This window comes from Rhinatrema bivittatum, chromosome 8 (assembly GCF_901001135.1).
Source record: "Rhinatrema bivittatum chromosome 8, aRhiBiv1.1, whole genome shotgun sequence".
In the NCBI taxonomy this organism is placed as follows: domain Eukaryota; kingdom Metazoa; phylum Chordata; class Amphibia; order Gymnophiona; family Rhinatrematidae; genus Rhinatrema; species Rhinatrema bivittatum.
The window spans coordinates 159,959,031-159,972,800 of record NC_042622.1 but is presented as its reverse complement, the minus strand read 5'-3'; the positions used below and the strand labels follow the sequence as shown (position 1 = coordinate 159,972,800).

The 13,770-nt window shown below is 43.9% G+C and overlaps 1 protein-coding gene across 2 annotated transcripts in view; it reads right to left on the bottom strand.

Moving 5' to 3' along the window:
• Positions 1–13,770, bottom strand: part of MEGF9 (multiple EGF like domains 9) — a 158,592-nt gene that overhangs the window by 4,984 nt on the left and 139,838 nt on the right. The gene's annotated exons all lie outside the window — the stretch shown is intronic.

Here is a 13,770-nt window from a genome sequence, read left to right as displayed (position 1 = left end):
GAAGGATGGCTGCGTGGCTCGGCGCATGCAGGCTACTGATTTTGTGCAAGCTTGCGCGCGCTGACTCTGTATTTTATAACATGCGCGCGACAGCGTGCGCATGCTATAAAATTGGGAGTAGATTTGTTCGCACCGGGTTGCTCGAACAAATCTACTCCCACGTGCACCTTTTAAAATCTACCCCTAAGTGTGGTACAAACACACTTGTGCAACTAGTGCAGCACAAAAATATACACATGCAATTTGAGTAATAAAAATGTGATATCCAAAAAAACTTTTAATGCAAAAGGTGCATCACAAAAAGCACCATTGGTACACTAAGTGCTGCACAAAACCTAGTGATTGTACAAGTAATGCCACACAAAAACCACATGTTCACATAGTAGATACAGCAGAAAAGTGTGTGCCCATTCATAAGATATAGTGCAAAGATACAGCAAAATAAATAAAATGCAAGATTATATGTAAACGTCTTTCCTTCCTCAGTCATTGCTGCCTGAGTAATAGTGATTCCCCTAATTAAAAAAAATATATAGGGAGAGTATAATTTATACAAAATTCAAAAAATCTAATTATGAATACAATAAGGTTAAATACCACTACAATATATGATTACATAAAGCTCAATTTGCAAATGATATACACATTATGTAATATACTACTAATAATGTGCATAAATCAAAAAACTTATAACAAGTTTTAAATTCAGAAAGCACAAAAAATATGGAACAAACAATTAAAATCCTTATGTATAAATGCACCCTTGCAGTCTTGGTGGTTTTCCCCGTTTGAACTACTTTCTGAATTATGGAGTTTTGCAGCAAACACATTTTGAAGATTTCTTTTGTGGTTATAAGCGGGTTTTCCCTGATGCAGCCTCTGATTCAAGGCAAAACATGAACTCATGTCTGGAAATGTGAAGACATGTTTTGTGGATGCCAACATTTTGATTGACATCTTTTTGAGATTTCATTGCATTGTCTTGAGTGCTTCTGATTACCTTTGTGCCTGAAAGTTGTTTGGAAGAAAAATGAAAGCGATATAACGAAATGTTAAAAAGGCAATTTTCAACAGTGATTCCGGTATAGAACAACATTTATATCAGAGGGATTTTTTTCTGCAAGGGTATTTGCTATGTCATACATTTATATATGAGGATTTTAATTTACCATATTTTATTTTGTCCTTTTTAACTGTAAAGCTAAGTTTTTTTTTATTTATACACAATAGTGTATTGTTATATAATGTATATATAATTTGCAAATTGAGCTGTATGTTTATTTATTTATTTAATTTATTTAATAGCTTTTATATACCGACGAACGTTGGGAATATTTTTAGTAATATTTAACCTTAATATATTTAAAATTAAAGATTTTTTTAATTTTGTATAAATTATACTTTCCTTATACATTTTTTTTGTTATATTTTGGGTTGTTAAGATATGTAATCAGTTATTTCTTTACCTTATTGGTTGTGCTCCTAATCTGTCATGTTACAAAACCAGCTTCAGAATTCTATACATTACAGGACTCAAGCTAGTCTTTTTTTTAAACATTTTCCTTATTGTCACCTAGTGTTTAAGAGAGGTTTCAAGGTATCAAAAGTCCCTCTTATCCACGGATCAAGTACAGCCTGGGTAGAGTAGTCAGTGTGCAACGTTCCCTACAGTGCCCTACTAAAATTGTCTCAATCCTAGAAGACTAAAGGTGAAAGTTTAATATGCCTGCTTTAAATTGAATTCTGGTCCTCTATTAAGACAACTATTAAGACTTAAGTAATGTGAATACCTGCTCACTATGAAATAAACAGACTCCATTAACTGCCTTCATTAAGGTCATATATTTCATTATCAATTTTAATTACTAAATAAAAGGCTCAATATTCTGTACCAATCTAATGAGATACACAGTTCCTCCAACCCAAGACTCAACTGGATGACTAAGAAGCAAATCACATTAACATGACCAGTATCTGTGTAGAAAGGAAGTGTACACAGGATACTGTGGTCAGGACAGGAAATATGTCCTTTCCTCTCCTTTCCCTCCTCAGTAAAATCAATTAATAACACAGCAGTATCATATCTAGAGGAAAGAAAGTGACTCTTGAGTCTGGATGGATTAGATCTACCTGCTCACCCCATCCAACATTTACTATCATGACTGTACAATATTTCTTTAGTTGCTGCTCAACATTGGACCCGTCCCCTGTCACTTTTGGGGTACAGCCTCTTCTTAAGGGACCCATGTCAGGTTGTATCAAAGATGGACATCTTTAAGATACATTTTAAAATGGGAGCAGATTGGGCAGGAACTTCCTATACCCCCTAGCTAACCTGCCTCCTTTTTCCCCTATCTGCCCTGACCCCTAAAACCCCTCTAACTTTGGATTTTTTTTTTCCATACTGAGCTCCTACTACTGCTCTCTGGAGCAGTAGTAGGTTGCGTGGGCCGGTCTGCTGCCAGCGTGCACTGTCCCGGCCGGCCCATGCCCTGCTCATGCCCCTGGCCCGTCCCCCCCCCCCCCCCCCTTTATTAAAAAATAGAATTGGTCTTTGGCGCGTATCAGGATATATGTGCATGGCCGTGGGCCTTTGAAAATATACGCAGCCCAGCCACACGCATATCTCCCGGTTTTAACACACATCGGCCTTTTAAAATTAGGCTGTTTTGGAGCTCCTTCTAGATAGAACCTGAGGGAACCCAAAGCAAGGGTCTGGAAATTTTGCTTAGCTGAATTTTTGTTTTAGTTTATTGTTACTACCATTAGGAAAATCTGGTTTCTCAGAAGCATGATGGTGCCTCAATTCCAGTTCTCTGGAATCAGAAATGTTATGGGGATGAAGTTTATTTATTTACTTTTATTAAATCATAGACCCTATTGTACACCTTCTTCTGGATATCTGATCACTTTGTATGATGCATCAGCGAGCACTGTAGATACTGTGGTAAATGCTAAAATTCCAACTGGTAACTGGAATCTCCCATATTCACATGAAATGTGTTCCAATGTCTTGTTGTGTGCCCAAATCCCTGTGATTATTACCCATAGATGACATGCTAGTAAGTGTCTACAAGTGCTCAGTGGGAGCACTGAGAGGAGAGGATCACCTTGCTGGTGGCTGAAAGGAATCAGTAAGTTTTGCTTGGGAAATGTTTTTTAAAAAAGTATTGGGGAGAAGTAAACTATTGGGGTATATTATTTAGTGTGTTTGTGTGTTTTTGCTTTTAATATTCAGTAAGACAGTTAATAAACAGAAGTTAGTGTGTTTGTATTTACCAACCCTCCCACCCCTCTCACATCTACCCCTGGTTCATCCTTTAATTTATAGGCAGGTGCCACTTTCACACTAAAAAAAAATTAATAAAAAAAAATTAATAATCAGCCTTTTAACTACACTTCACAAATTCGCCACACCTTATTGAGAGTTTGATCATTCCCCTGTAGGCCACTATCAGACATGTAGTGAATACACTAATACATTTAAAGGAAGCTAATTAGACACATTCCTACTCCTATAGCAACCTAAAACTTAACTAGGAACTGAACAAATTTGAAGGCAGCAGTTCAGCAGCAAGAGGGGGGGCCTCCCAGTCTTTTGCAAAGAGTGTTAAACAAGATGAGGTATGCCATGATGGCATGCAGATGTATTCTCACTAAGCAGTGGCGAGGCCTGAGATTGAAAGGTTATGCACGTACTGTAAAATTTGTGGAAGACTTCATGTAAAGGGATAGCAAGTGTTGCTTACCTGTAAACAGGTGTTCTCACAGGACAGCAGGATGTTAGTCCTCACATATGGGGGACGTCAGTGGGCGGAGCCCTGCTACGGAAAACTTTTCTGTCAAAGTTTCTATAAAGCTTTGACTGACGCTGGCACACTGAGTGCACTGAGCATGCTCAGCCTGCAATTATCCCTATGACCACAGGTGTCTCCCCCTCAGTATCGTCTTACAGCAAAAAGCACAAGCGAGACTAAAATAATAAAACGTATGTAGACCCAATTCCGCGGGGTGGCGGGTGGGTTTCGTGAGGGCTAACATCCTGCTGTCCTGTGAGAACACCTGTTACAGGTAAGCAACACTTGTTTTCTCACAGGACAAGTATGATGATAGTCCTCACATATGGGGGAGTACAGAGCTGAAGATGCCCGAGAGTGTACCCAATGCACCCAAGACGTGCAAAAGGCGCAACGTCGGGGGTGGAATTTGGTAAGGAGGGCATCCTGAAACCCTTAATGGGTTGGTGGAAGGATGTTGGGTAGTTAAACCGAACGGAAGAAGAGTAGACAGACTGGCCAAACATGGAAGCATACCGGCCAGTCTTATCTAAGGGATAATGGGCTATGAAGGGATGGAGAGCGCTCCAGGTCGCAGCTTTACAAATATGTACAAGCAGCACCGGCCAAAGGTGAGTTATTGAGGCTGGTATGGCCCTAACAGAGTGTGGTTACACACGGTGTTGTAGTGAAATGCCTACTTGTTAGTAGGAAAAAGATACAGATCGTCAATTAGGAGGACTAGGTCTGTTTGTCCACTGGAACTTGCAGCTTGGCTTTTTCCATAGGAGGAAAGAGTTAGTTGTAATTCCTATGGAGTGTAGTGCGGTCTGGATAGAATGCAAGTGTACGTTTACAGTCCAAGGAGTGGAAAACCCTCTCGCTCTGGGAGAGAGAGGTGTTGGGAAAGTGGGCAGAGTATATTTTGAGTAAGGTGAGATGCTGCCTCTACCTTAAGAACGATATGTAGTTGAGTATATAAAACCACTCGGTCACGGAGGAACAGAGGGTCGGGTGAGTATGTAACAAGGTGTGGAACTCACTGACCCTGTTGGCAGAAGTGATGACTACGAGGGAAAGAATTTCCCATTGCAGACTGTTACGTGAGAGGAATGGCAAGGCTCGAACGGGGAACGCATGAGTCTTGTAAGCACTAATATATATATATATATATCTATATCTATATATCTATATATCTATATATATCTATATCTATATATCTATATATCTATATATATATATCTATATCTATATATCCTGTTCAGTCTGTAATTGGAAGGGAACCAATTCAGACATTTCCTTCACAAAATTTATAAAGGAAAGGTCCTCTGGAGGAGAATGCTTTCTACTTTCAGTAGGTGAAAGCAAATCATCGGTGTCTGGGGAGGAATCATCTGTCCAGGTATCATAGGGATCAGCACCTGCCCCTCTAGGAACTAGAGGGGGACGGGGTGGTGGAATACCCGAGGGTCCTGGTCTAGGCTCCGAAGGAATAATTGGAGGCACCGATGAAGGCATTGAAGGTACCGGCGCAGGCATCGAGGGCATCGATGGATGGCTCGGTGGCGCCGACGGGCATGTCGGCACTGATGATTGGATCGGTGGCGAGGGACGTATCGGCATCGATGGCTGGGGCATCGGCAGAACTCCCGATGGAGGGATGCGGAATGGGGTTTCTCCTCCCGATGACAGAGTAAGCGGGGAGGGCACCGGAGCCATCGGTGACCCGGGGTCCATCGGTGGATAAGCGGCAATGAGCGCTTCCATCCTGGAGAGCAGCGGTGCCAATGCTGCCGGAATCAGGTTGGTGGTCAGTTCCACAATCGGTACCGGAGGAACCTGGAGTTGTTGCATCGCCTTGTCGATGGCCTCCTGAACCATCCGGTCCAGTTCTTCTCGGAGCAAGAGGCCCCGGCTCCGGAATAGAAGAAGGAGGCAGAGGCATAGCCGGAGGGACCACCGTTAAAGGCGGAGTCGCGGCTCCCGATACCATCAGGTGAGGGTTGCCTCGGTGACCCATTCGCCAAAAAGGTCTGTGCCTTTTCTGGACATTTATAACAAATTTATATTTGTTATAAATGTGCTACTTTCTAACTTCATGGATTGCATCCTAGTCCTATTATTGGAGACAGTAAATAATTGATTCACATTTACCTGTTCAAGTCCTTTCATATTTTTGTAGACCTTTATTATATCCTACCTCAGCTGTCTCTTCAAGCTGAACAGCCCTAAACTCTTTAGCCTTTCCTCATAGGGAAACCATTCCATGCCCTTTATCATTTTGGTCACCCATCTCTGTACGTTCTTCAGTGCAACTATATCTTTGCACTATGTATGTATGTATTATCCACTATGATGCCCAGATCTCTTTCCTGGGTGGTAACTCCTAATATGGAACCTAACATCGTGTACTTACAAGCAAGGGTTATTCTTCCCCTATATGCATCCACACTAAATTTCATCTGCCATTTGGACACCCAATCTTCCAGCCTCACAAGGTCCTCCTGCAAGTTATCACAATCCGCTTGTGATTTAAATACTCTGCATAATTTTGTGTCATCTGCAAATCTTATCACCTTACTCATTATACCTCTTTCCAGATCATTTTTAAATATATTAAAAAGCACCGGTCCAAGTACAGATTCCTGAGGCATTCCACTGTTTGCCTTTTTCTACTGTGAAAACAAACCATATAATCCTACTCTGTTTCCTGCCTTTTAACCAGTTTGCAACCCATAAAAGGACATTGCCTCCTATCCCATGACTCTAGTTTTCTTAGAAGCCTCTCACGAGGGACTTTGTCAAAAGCATTCTGAAAATCCAAATACACCAAATCTACCGGTTCACATTTGTCCACATGTTTAGTCACCCCTTCAAAAAAATGAAGCAGATTTGTTAGGTAAGACTTCCCTTGAGTAAATCCATGTTGACTGTGTTCCATTAAACCATGTCTTTCTATATGCTCTATGATTTTGATCTTTAGAATAGTTTCCGCTATTTTTCCAAGTTCACTGGTCTATAAGTTCCCGAATCGCCCCTAGAGCTCTTTTTTAAATATTGGGGTTATATTAGCTACCCTCCAGGCTTCAGGTACAATGGATGATTTTAATGACAGATTACAAATTTTAACTAATAGATCAGAAATTTTATTTTTTAGTTCCTTCAGTACCCTAGGATGCATACCATCAGGTCCAGGTGATTTGCTACTCTTTAGTTTGTCAATCTGGCCTACTACATCTTCCAGGTTCACAGTGATTTGGTTCAGTTCGTCTGACTCATCACCCTTGAAAACCATCTCCGGAACTGGTATTTCCCCAACATTCTCATTAGTAAACATGGAAGCAAAGAATTAATTTAGTCTTTCTGCAATGGCCTTATCTTCCCTAAGAGCCTCTTTAACCCTTCGGTCATCTAACAGTCCAACAGACTCCTTCTCAGGATTCTTGTTTCGGATATATTTAAAGGCATTAGCCCTCTCCCCACTGCAGCTAGAGACCAACTCTGTACTTGACTGGGATTGGCTGAGCTCATGTAAAAGTTTACATTAAAAAAAAAAAAAAAGGGTGATGTAGACGGTTGTGCTGTCGCAGCTCCCTTCTTGCTAGTTTTCTTTATATTCATATCTAGACCATAATTTGGTCTTTGGAATCAATTATGCAGCATAAACGCAAGGGCAAGATCAGGGTTTTCCCGGCAGACTCTGGTCAAGTGGCGGAGCAGCGTTTAATCACCCAGTACACAGCCGTCCCACAGATACAACCGGCGGTGAGCCCCATTGGTGGACTGCGGAGAGAGGCCACGATATCGCCCGGGGAAATCACCTTAAGCCCGCCGGATTCTAAGCAACCTGTAATTGCTTCCTCACCAAACCCTGCCGCTTCTGCCCCAACACCGATAGATGGTGAGAATCCCATTGGAATGCCTGTGCCTGTGGGAAGAACCAGAGGAGTTTCGGAAGAACTCCCTACCTCCTCTCTGCTGAGAGCGCTGGATCCCCTAGAAGGAGGAGCAGCTGGAGGTGTGACTTTATGGATGGAAAGGAACGTGGCCCAGCAGGAGAGTTTGGATTGAATGACTTGGAGGCAGAGGATTTGATTAAACCTGAGGTTGTTTCCATGGACTCCCTTTGGGGAATGATGGCAGGTATGTCTAAACTAATAAAGGAACAAACTTCTCAAATAGTGAATCTGGGGAGAAAATTGGATTTGGTGTCTGGGGACAGCTTTTGTGCACAACAAGAACAGACGCAAGCAACTGAGGCACTAAAGCAGGAAGTGAAAAAATTACAGGACAAATCTACAAACCTAGTGCGAGACTCCCTGGTTTCCTCAAGGCATTTAGAAGCTGTGGAAAATTTCCTTAGACATTTAAACATCAGACTCTTAAATTTTCCCAAGATCTTGGGTGAAATACCTATTGTGACTTTTAAAAAATATCTCCAAGAGGCCTTAAAGATCCCACCTGAGCAAATACCTCCAGTAAAGAAAATCAGTTTTTTAACTCAAAGAACTGGTAATGTTTCTTTAAGAGAAGAGAATAGGCCTGATCTTTCTAACCTTACCCAGTATTTGGAAAATTCAGAAGTAGAAGTAATAGAGAGAGCTGTTTTGTTCATATCATTATATTCGGAACAGGACTTTAGTCTTATAATGAGAGCTTATTTTAAGAATATGAAAGAATTGTATTTAGGTCAACTGATTCGTTTATTTCCTGATTTACCTCGGCCGACTCAGTTGCGGAGAAAAGTTTTCTTAACTATGAGAGCGGAAGTGTTGGCACTAGGAGTGAGTTTCCATCTTCGCTATCCATGTAGATGTGTGGTAAATAATGTATATGTTTTCTTTAACCCAGATCACTTGAGAGAATTCCTGGTTAGTAAAAGCCAACCTCCTCCCATTGTAGAATAAAAGAAAGTTAATCTGTGCAGGAACTGTGTCAAATGTTTCTTTGATTGTTGACTTAGAATTCTTCTCAAATATAGTAAATACGCGCCCCCCCCCCCCCCCCCAAAGTTGCTTATATAGATTTATTGAGATATAAAATATGAGGAGTAGGTCTAAAGTCATATATTATATGTTTATATGATTTTTCTTGAAAATGTTTCAAAACAAAGTTATTCTTTGTGTATATTGTTTAAAAACTGATAAATAAAAAATTTAAAAAAAAAAAAAAAGCGATTTAGGAATTCCTCTCCCCTCTTCTGTTGCTGGTCTCCGAAACTCGGCATGCCAATCTGATGTTCGTTCCCATCTCCATGCAGGATTTGGGGAGTCATGGTGGTTTTGACGGGTTGAGCAGCCCTTTGGGCTATGCCCCACTCTCAGGCTTTGCTGGGACACCGCATGGTAGTCAGCGGTGGCATTCGCACACTTTCTTTTGTGCAAGTCACCCACAAAAGCAGTACCTGACATTGGTTTGCGCTTACGCATCCAGGTTGAGCATCCGTCTGGGCTGAGTAGTTGGACATCCAGTTTTTGGGGATTTGTAGTACAAGTAATCAATGGAGTATCTATCTTTCTATCTATCTATATTATATGCATCCTATTCTTGGGCGTCCGGATTTTTTGGGCATCCTGTCTGGGCTTGCCAAGTTCAGACGCACTGTTGGATGTACATTTGTCAAATGCTTCTTTTTGAGTGTGCTGCTTCTGGACGTCCTTATCTATGGCACTGGTAGCAAAGACGCCTAAGCGCTTTTCGATTTTCACTGCTTGCCATATTCAGGCATCAGAGCCTGGGATCCCCTCTAATCTCTGTCAGTGCTGTTTGGAGTTTCAGGGCGAGTTGTCTCCAACTGATTTTGCTAAGCCCAGCCCTTCCCAGCAGGTTACAGGAAGGGAACCAGAGTGGGATTGCCAGAGGTTTCGCCTGGTTTCGAAACTTCCCTAACCTGTTCATGAGCAGGGGAGGACAACTCAGTGGATGCCAGACTAACGACAACTGGTTTTGTTATGGACACTTCTGCCTTCTCTTGGGTGGAATTTTTTCAAGGTCTGCAATCCTTTCTACAGGCACGTTCCCCACAGCTGGAAAATCCAATTCGCCACCCCTTGGTCCACAGACCATTCGTGGGGGTCCATCCACAATTGCATACTCTGTTCCAGCCAGATACATGGCCTTGAGTACCATCTCCTGAGAGAGGGCCCATGACCCTATCTGGACGGACCATCTTCTAAGACAGGAGGTATGGTTCTATACCTCCCTGCTTGTTGACATTCAATATTGACACCTAGTTGTCTGACTCAGCACAATTTTACTGTATAGCCAATCTCTGAAAACCCTTAGAGCGTACGCGATTGCCCAAAGTTCCAGGAAAATGATTTGAAACAGATGTTCCAAGACAGACCATAGACCCTGGGTGTGGAGACTATAGACATTAACCCCCCAGCCTAGATTGGATGCATCCATCTTCAGTACAATCTGACCCCTTGGACTTTGGAAGGATATCCCACGTTCCAGATTGGAATTTACCTGCCACAATGAAAAGTGTCCCAGAGGGACAGGGTGATGCTGATGCAGTCCTATAAGATCCTGTGTGGCTTGTCGCCACTGGGACCTTAGGGTCCATTGAGCTCTTCACATGTGCAGATGTGTCAAGGGAATAATGTGTACTGATGTGGCTATGTGACCCAACAGTCAACATGTCCACACTGAAACTTGCTGCTTGTTTGAGTCTCTGCTGCAATGACAGTCAGATTGAAGGTCTGTTGCCAGGGCAGGAAAGTCTTGGCCTGAGCCGCTTCTAGCAGGGCTCCAGTGAAGTTCAATTTTGGTGATGGGCTGAGATGGGATGGAGTAGTTTATGATAAACCCTAGTGATTCCAGCACCCAGATGGTCACGTGCATGAACTCCATGACCCCTGCCTGAGAGGTTCTCTTGCCTGGCCAATCGTTTAGACATGGGAAAACATGGAGTCCCAAATTATGAAGGTGCGCCACCACTTCAGCTAAGCATTTTGTGAAGACACACGAGGCTGACGCATACCCAAACAGCAGACCGCGGCACTGGAAGTGCTGTTTTTCCACCACAATTCGGAGACATTTCCGGTGATCTGGAAAGGTCTTGATGCGAGTTCTTGAGATAGAGGAAGCACAGCTTTTTGCAAGAAGGGGATCAAGGTGCCTAGGGAAACCATCTTGAACTTTTCCTTTTTCAGAAACTTGTTCAAGGCCCTCAGGTCTAGGATAGAATGGAGTACCTTTGTTTTCTTTGGAATCAGGAAGTACTGGGAATAAAATCCCCATCTTTCTGCCCTGGTGGAAAAGGCCATGAAGAGGGAGGAGAACTCCGTGAGAAACTTCCTGATGCTATACCAGTCCCTAAAAAGGGCTCAGGGTAATTGATGGGGTACTCAATAGATTTAATCTGTACTCTCCGCAGATGATGGCTAGAACCCTCTAGTCCGAGATTTCATTGGGCCACTGGTTCGCGTAACACTCTAGCCTGCCCCTGACCAGAGGGTCCATTGTCCTGGCAAACTTGGCCATGCTCCCTGCAGTCCAGTCAAAACCCCATCCACGGAGTTGACTATGGTGCTGGCTGGGGCTTTGGGGCCCTCTGTTGCCCTGGATGGCTATGAGGGGCCTGCTAATGGGGTCGAGGAGGAGGAGGATACTATCTCCTTGGGTGGAAGAAAAACTTCCTGTGGCCAGATCTCGAGGACCTCCTAGCAGAGGATGGGTCCTGGGTGCCAGTGGAGAGGTGCTGGAAAGCTGCATGGTAGTCCATCTGCATCCTTCACTTTTATCCCCAAAGAAATTCTCTCCAGTACATGGAATGTCAGCGAGTCACTCCTGTACTTTCCGATGGAGATCAGAGGCCTGCAGCCAGGCAAGTATATGGGCCCTAATCCCTGTGACAGAGACCCTCGATGCTATTTAGAAAACATTGTAGGTCAACTTGACCCCATGTTTTCCACACTCCAGGCCCTTATGCACCAGCATAAGGACCTAAAGAGTGTCCTGCTGCTGTTGAGACAGCTGCTCAGCCATCTCCTGCACCTGCTTCAGGATGTCCCGTATATACGGCCCCATATAGAGCTGGTAGGCTGCTACACAGGCAATGAGCATAGCACCCTCAAACACCTTTCTCCCAAGCGCATCCATGGCTCTCCGATCCTTCCCTGGGGCTGTCGAGGAATGGGTCAGAGTGTCCTTGGCCTTCTTGAGAGCAGATTCAACCACCAGCTGGTGCTTATTGGATCTGACAGCCTTCTGGACGAGATAAATCACATCCACCTTCCTGTTAATAGAGAAACAGATGGGGTGTTCCCACATTCTCAACTAACTCTACAAGATTTCGTGTACTGGGACTGCCACGATATCCTTGGGAGGTTCCATGTACTGAAGGATATCCAGCATTTTGTGCCAAGTATCCCCTTCAGTCTGCAACTGAAAAGGAATGGCCTCTGCCATCACCTTGACAAAACCCTGTAAAGGAAAGGTTTTCTGGAAGATCTGTCTTCCCCCTCCCCCCCCCCAAGGGTCATAAGGGCCTTTGCCCTCACTGCTGTATGCAAGGGACGGGGCCCTGGGCGCTCAGCCTCTAGCCAGCGGTATGGGAACAGACTCAGCTGGCTGTGGGGGTTCAGACCCTGGTGCTGTCCCTTTCACTGGGGGAGCTTCCTTCTCCAAGGTTCTCTCAACAGACACCGGACTGGCCGGGGGCACTATAGATGCCCCACAGGGTATTGATGTTGCTTTGGGTACAGACATGAGCTGTGTTGGTAACACGCCGATGAGCGCTTGCAGGGATTCCAACAGTAGCTCGAGGAGGGACGATTACAGCCTCTGTACTCAGATGCTGAGGCCTTGCACTTCCTTCTCCACATCTCTCCAACTTCTCCTCGAAGAGCGTCAATACCAAGACAGACTTGGACCCAGGAGATGAGATCAGATCCTCTTCGGAACAGTCAGGAGGATCAATGGTGGGCATTGAGACTGGTGGAGACCATGGTGAACCCCAGGTTTTGAGGGAGTACTGGCACTCACCATGGGGAAGCTTCGAGGGCATCACAGCAGGAGCTGGTGCATCCCAGTGCCCAACACTGTGCATTGTCAGGGACTAATGCTGATGCTTCTTCGGCTTCCCTTGATGCCTGGATTGGTCCTTCCTCGGTGCCAAGGCCAAAGATTATGAAACAGGTGTCTTCAACTGGGAGAGGTAGACCATCGTCTGTCTTTGGCATCTCTGGCAGCCATCAGCATTAATGGAACTGATGGCCATGCCAATGTTGATGGCTTGGTGTCCATAGGTGGTCCCTAGATGGAGATATCTATGGTCCATCTTGTCAAGCCAGATCTTATGTCTTTTAGGAGTCATCTGGGCATACTTGCTACAACCCTGGACGTCATGCAATACCCTCAGACAGAGGACACATCTATCATAGTGTCCGTGATAGACTTGGTCCTTGTACACTGAGGGCACTGCTTGAAACTGGATGCAAACATGTTGGCATGAAACAAAAGGGGTGCGATATCTAAATCAATGGCGGTGGCACTTGATGGTTGGCGGGTACAGAGAGTGCTGCCACCTCAGGGATCGACTGTGAAAAAATCTTACCCAAAAATGTCAATAATCCTGACTAAAGACAATAAGGAGAGAAATAAGAGGAACCACCCATGTCAGCTGTGCAATCCCACAAAAGATACATGTGAAGAGAGAAAAACAACAGTTTGAAAAACGTTTGTAGAGAGGATCTGCGGAAAAGAAAAAAGACTGAGGGGGCCTGGCATGGATGCATGGTATATTGCGTGTGTGAGCATGCCAGAGAGGCTCAGTCAAAGTTCTAGAAACTTTGACAAATTTTCCATGCCGAGATCCATCGGATGATATCACCCATGCGACAGGACTGCCATCTTGCTTATCCTTGCAGAAAACATCTTTTGTGCATACACATGATTTTCCTAGCATAAATTTGCAGTTTAAATGTTACTCCCATTAGAGCTAGTTTTACTTCACCTCTGATCAGGAGTTATATATTTCTAGAATTAA